Raw genomic sequence first — 6,678 nt, 5'->3', positions numbered from 1 at the left:
GGCATCCTGACCCATTGCTTCTCTCCCTCTGGATTTAGGGAGGGAAAGCAGTGGAGGACGCACAGCCTCTGGACGGAGAGTGAGAGGAGCCCTGCAGTGCCATTATCCGGCTGTCTGCTACACCTTTGGGTTTAGGGGGGGAAATAATCTGCTTCACCACACCACTTCGAAAATTCCATGTGGACCTTCAGCCTGACAGAGGCAGAGCTGAGCCTGGGCTGCATTAGTAAATGGAGGGGGAGGCAGATGGCACTGCAAATTGCTTGCAGAGTAAACTGTTACCTATAGATTCTGGGGGAGATCAAATGGTTTTCTCCTCTTGTTTTGGGATGAAACATTACTTTTTTTGGCAGGACTACCTGTGGGTAACTGCTCCTCATTCAGCCCCACCCCAGTGTAGACTGGGATGTGTGTGAGCTGTTGTTATGCAGAGAGGGTGCTGGCAGTCCTGGAAAGGGCTGGATGCTGGATGATCTGAAAAGGACAAGCAGTAGAATCATAGAATCACCAGGTTGGAAAAGACCCACCAGATCATCGAGTCCAACTATTCCTATCAAATACTAAACCATGTCCCTCAGCACCTTGTCCACACGTCCCTTAAACACTTCCAGGGAAGGTGAGTCCACCACCTCCCTGGGCAGCCTCTGCCAGTGCCCAATGACCCTTTCCGTGAAAAATTTTTTCCTAATGTTCAGCCTAAACCTCCCCTGGCGGAGCTTGAGGCCATTCCCTCTTGGCCTGCCCCCTGTCACTTGGGAGAAGAGACCAGCTCCCTCCTCTCCACAACTTCCTTTCAGGTAGTTGTAGAGAGCAATGAGGTCTCCCCTCAGGGAGGGAAGGAATAGGGTCAAGGAAGACCTTGGATGGAGGTGATGGATGCATCAACAGGGATGCTGGAGTACTGCAAGACCCGGGGATGGGACCAGGGTGTAAGGACATGGTGGCAGCTGCAAAGCAGGAGGGTTAGGGCAGCACACCTTTGCACAGCATGTGATAACCTTGTTTCAGTATCAAGTGGCCTCTTGAGTCGGAGGAGTGAAGGCAAATGCAGACCCAGTCTTCCATGGGCACAGCTGCAGGGGCTGCTTTGCTTGGGCAAGGCAAGCCTCTCCGTAAGCCTCAAATTCTGGTAAAACTGACTTGCAGGGTTTCATCATGTGCGTGAGGCCCTTGGGCAACACAGTGGATGGTGCAAGAGGCCGGGTGCTGAGCTCAGCAGCTGGCTCCTCATCACACCCGCGCACACCTGGGGCTCACACTGGCTGGGGCTCAACCTTCCCGCCTTCAGCCTAGAAAACCTCCCACCCCTGCTGTGCCCAAGGTCCAAGAGTTTTGCTCCACCTCCCTGCAGGACATGGCTGCTGCCATTGAATTTAAGATGGGGCAAGCATTTGGAATGTTGAGGGCTGAGATGGGATGGAAAGAGGGGATAGAGCATCTTGGAGCAACTGCTTCCAGGCTGCAGAGCTTCGTCTTGCCATGGGGGCTTGGTAGGGAGCAAGAAAGGAGGAGGAAAAAGCAGAGTTCAGGGCATAGTGTCACAGACTAGGGGGTACCTGATACTTTTGGGCACACATCCTTGGAGGAGGAGGCCCCCAAAAGTGGGGCACTGGGGGTGAGCAGAGGAGGAGCGAGGGGTGAACCGCAGACTGTTGGTGTGCACGGTGTTTGGTCCACTGCTCACCAGCCCCTTCCCTGAGAGGTTTGGTATCTTGTGTTTATTTGAGTTGGTTTGTTGGCATGATGTTTTGTTTTTCTTTCCTGACCAGGGGCTGCTGACCCCGATAACCACGTCGCGTAAGCACGGGTAAAATGTGCGGGCACCCGACATGCAGTTGAGCAGCCCCTCCTTGGGGCTCTGCAGCTGCAGATCAGCCACCCACTGGATAGGAACATCCCATCATCCCGGGGTGACAGGGACCGCCTCCCAAACTGGCCCGGTGTTAATCAGGCAGCCGCTGTCTCGCCTGCAGCGGGGTGATACAGTTGCCCTGTCGTCTCCACATCGCTATCTCCCGGGTGCAGAGGATCTGGGGTGGGGTGGGCTGAGAAACAAGGGGACTGAAATGCATGCAAGCAACAGGAGCGACGGCTGGAGGGAGGCCAGCTCTGCTGCACATCGCAGAGCCCAAAAAGCATCCCAAAGCGATGCTTGTACCCCATTCCCTCGCTCGCAGCTGAGTTGTGTCTGCGAGAAACATCCCAGCCTCAAGGATGGGTCAAGCCCACATCTGTATGGCAACCTAGTTGCATGAGAGCCCACATTCCAGCTCACTAATGGAGCCTGCCCTTAAAAAGCACCTAACAATTTTTTTAAAACAATGGGAATCAGTTCAGCAGCTGGAGGCAATGCCCCTTTGCCATTCATTTACATCATTAAAACCCACTTTGACGCCAGGCTGACTGCCCTGCGTTGCACGCTGAGGGCTCAGGGCTGAAGCTCCGAGCACAGCTGAAAGATCAGTTAATTTCCCTGTTTTGCCACTAAACAGCACTGAAGTGGTTGGATCTGAGGGCTAGTGAGGCCAAGTCCCACTGGTGGGGATTTTGTTTGAGCCTCTTTGAAAATGGAAATCGGGTAAAATAAAATGTTGCTGTTGGCATTAGTTGCTAGAAGTGCCCTGGCGCGCTTGCAGGCAAACAAACAGCCATCCTGCCCCTACAAAACAGGGGCTGTAGCCCAGTGGACCTATAGCCTGCGTACGATGGACACGATTTTATCATTGGAGATTAAATCCACAACTGGAAGTGGGTAAATTCCAATGGAGACTAGTTGAACGCAGCACAGGGAGGGAGGGAAAAGTAAATGGGATTACGGAGAGGATTCCTCTGCCAGGCTCTGCCCTCTGGGGTTCATTGGAGGAGCAATGTTTCCTAGTCGTTGCTGCCTGTATGCCAGAAATGGAAACCACAGGAGATTTGGAGCTGTTGGGTAGCTCTCTTTGAGAAGAAAAGGGGCACAGGGGGTAGCCTACCCCACCTTGGGCATGGTGGCAAGTTCCTATAGCCACAAACGTGGGCACGAGTCCAAGCTGGGCACAGGGGACTTGGTGGCCCGGGGGAATATTTTTTCCTTCTGGATGAGCCTCCCCTGTGCTCCCCCAGTGGGCCTTGCATGGCCGTGTGGCATCTGCATCCTGCCTCCAGCCCCAGCATCCCATCAGGGGCTGGAAAACCTCTCTTGATGCTGGCCAGTATGTGCAAGGACGCATCGGTGTAATAGTGCAGAATTCACAGAACGCTTTCCAGTATCAAGAAGGGCACTTAGAGGTTACCTTGACTGGGATGCCCCCCAAGTCCAAGGCCAGCAGCAGCCTGATGAGCTGTGACCACCCATACAATTTTCCTCTACAGAGTCACTTGGGAGAATGGGATCTTCACCCTGTTTTGACTGGCTAAAAATTGGGGAGATGGTCTGGATGAAAGGGTTGGAACCCCATGAAGAGGGGAGAGAGCGCTTGCCCGCTAGCAGTGGTACCCATCGGAGGAGGCTGAGCAGCCCTGGTTGGCTGCAGGAGCTGCCCAGGTGACTGGCTGAGATTAGACCCCTAAGTTTCAGCTGGCTAAAGTTAGGGAAAGCTTCAGCCCTCCTCCCTCCCTGCATCCCCCCATCTTGCCTCCCCATCACTGTGCTGCCCTGATAGTGGCTGCTTGGGTTTTCAGGCTGGAGGCTCTGCGGTCAGCCCGTGGCACTGTGCCAACCCCGGGGGCTCGGGACTGATGCTTACACCCTCCCTCCTTGTCTACCCTCAGAGACTGGCATACCACGAGCTGCTCCCGACGGTTAAAAACTTGGATGCGAATAAAAGCAGATGGTGCCTTATCTGCACACACCTGGGTTGCCTCTGTGCTGGCAGCCGGTCATGGTGGTTTATTCCCAGCTAGGAAAAATGAGAGGTCCTCTGCCTGGTCAAAGCTGCAGACAGAGGCCACCAGAGCTCGCCATACGCGTGCTCCATATGGGATAGAAAGCCATGTATTTGTTAGGTCTTAAGCGAATAAAGAAAACACCTACGGGAGGTGAAAGGGTGGTTGTTAATCCCTATAATTAGGATCTTTTTGCTCTTATTAAAATCAAGTGGTTTGCAGGTGCTGCAAACCTTTCTTTCTCCCCAAATGAAGCAGGACACGTGAAAAAGTGGCACCGAGGAGGGAGGCACAAAGGGATGCCCACGGTGGGATGCGCTCTTGCCACAGCTGGGAAAGCACAAAGGGACTGAGCGCCTCCTCCCAGGACCGGCGTGCTGCATCCCCACGTAGCACACGCGTATATCAGGGAGAGGGCATCAAGTGTTTCTGGAACAGGTTGCCCAGAGAAGTTCTGGATGTCCCATCCCTGGAGGTGTTTAAGATCAAGTTGGATAAGGCTTTGAGGAACCTGGTCCAGCGGGAGATGTCCCTGCCCATGGCAGAGAGGGGTGGAACTGGATGGGCTTTAAGGTCCCTTCCAGCCCAAATCATCCTATGATTCTATGATCCCATTTCTATTTCTATTCAGATTTTGTATATTTCTTCTGTTGTTTCTACGTTTATTTACATTTTTATCCACCTGTGTGTCTCTGGGCAGTGGTTTTCATGGCCGGGGCAGCCAGGGCTCATGGAAATTACAGGAATCACACGTGCCCTGTGTGTGTTTTAATGTCCTGCTGAAGCACCAGGGGGTTTGGAGGCGCTGGTGTTCACCTCCGAGTGCCGCACAGCGCGTTGGTGGGCACCAGGCAGCTGTGCCCACATGTTTGTAAGAAATAAGGGGGAAAAATCTAAGGGCAAGATGCTGATAGAGGCTACATTTAATCACCCAGGAACAGCCGACTGCTCACGCAGCTGGCAAAGGATGGCTGACTGTCACTTTATGTCCCTGCTCTGTCCCCTTTCAACGAGATGCGTGCCTCCAAAAAGGGGACAACCTGTTATTGTGACCCCCGCCACACACATGCAAGGGCTGAGCTGGTGTCCTCCAGTGGGGAGGAGGGGAGGGCAGAGGCATTCGGCTGTGGGATGCTGAGCCTATTTTGAGCCTTGTTCTCCCCTTTTCTCCTTGGTGTCTCCCCCAACGTCTCTCCAGTGTCCTCCCCTTGTCTCCCTAATGTCCCCTCCCCAGTGTCCCTCCTTGTTCCCTGATATTTCTCCTTGTTGCACTCCTTGTGTCCCCCCAAAGTCCCTCCCTGACCCCTAGTGTCCCACCCAAGTGTGCCTTCATAGGTTTTGATGTCGCTCTGGGTGTCCCTGCCGTGCTCCTCCCTGTCTCCCCAGTGTTCCAAGCACTCCTCAATGTCTCATCCTGTCCCCTCCATGTCTGTCCTTGTCCCCACCTAGTGTCCTCCCAGTGCCCCTCCTTATCTCCTCCATGCCCTCACAACGTCTGTCCTCCCCACACAGTTTTCCCCAAAATGCTCTTCCTTGTCCCTACCCAGTGTCCCCCTAAATGCTCCTCCTTGTTCCCCAGTGACCCCCCAGTGTCCTTCCTTGTTCCCACCCAGTGATTCCCCGAAGTGCTCCTTGTCCCCCAGTGACCCCTTAGTATCCCCCCAAGTGCTCCTCCTTGTCCCCAGCACCCTGCGTCCCCACCCAGTGGCCCCTGCAGTGTCCCTCCTGTCCTCACCCAGTGACCCCCCCAAGTGCTCCTCCTCATCCCCCAGTGACCCTCCAGTGTCCCCCCAAGTGCTCCTCCTTGTTGCCCAGTGTCCTTCCTTGTCCCCCACTCAGTGCCTCTGGCTGTGTCCCTCCTTGTCCCACAGTTGTCCCTTCCATCGTCCCCCTAAGTAATCCTCCTTGCCCCTAGCTAGAATACTTCCACCATCCCTCCTTGTCCTGCTGTTGTCCCCCGCAGTGTCCCTCCAGGTGCTCCTCCTTGCCCTCACTCAGTGACCCTCCAGTGTCCCTCCAAGTGCTCCTCCTTGTCCCTAGCCAGTGTCCCCTGCAGTGTCCCTCCTGTCCCCACCCAGTGCCCCCCTAGGCGCTCCTCCTTGTCCCCCAGTGACCCTCCAGTGTCCCCCCAAGTGTTCATCCTTGTCCCCCCGTGCTCCTCCTTGTCCCCACTCAGTGCCCCTCACCGTGTCCCTCCAGGTGCTCCTCCTTGTCCCCACTCAGTGCCCCTCACCGTGTCCCTCCAGGTGCTCCTCCTTGGCCCCACTCAGTGCCCCTCACAGTGTCCCTCCAGGTGCTCCTCCTTGTCCCCACTCAGTGCCCCTCACAGTGTCCCTCCAGGTGCTCCTCCTTGGCCCCACTCAGTGCCCCTCACAGTGTCCCTCCAGGTGCTCCTCCTTGGCCCCACTCAGTGCCCCTCACAGTGTCCCTCCAGGTGCTCCTCCTTGTCCCCACTCAGTGCCCCTCACAGTGTCCCTCCAGGTGCTCCTCTTTGCCCCCACTCAATGACCCTCCAGTGTCCCTCCAAGTGCTCCTCCTTGTCCCTAGCCAGTGTCCTCCCGATGTCCCTCCTGTCCCCACCCAGTGACCCCCCCCGAGCGCTCCTCCTTGCCCCCCAGTGCCCCCCTAGGCGCTCCTCCTTGTCCCCCCGTGTCCCTCCTTGTCCCCCCGCCGTGTCCCTCCGGCCCGGGGCGTGGCGGGGGGGGGTGGGGGGGGAGCACGCGGGGACACGGGCGGGTGGCGCGCGCGGGGCAGTCCTCCCCGCGGTCCGCACCGCGCCTTTAAAAGCCCGTGAGCGGCGGGCGGCGGGCG

The sequence above is a fragment of the Phaenicophaeus curvirostris genome, chromosome 1, assembly GCF_032191515.1.
Source record: "Phaenicophaeus curvirostris isolate KB17595 chromosome 1, BPBGC_Pcur_1.0, whole genome shotgun sequence".
NCBI classification, from domain to species: Eukaryota; Metazoa; Chordata; class Aves; order Cuculiformes; family Cuculidae; genus Phaenicophaeus; species Phaenicophaeus curvirostris.
This window is presented reverse-complemented; position numbering follows the sequence as displayed.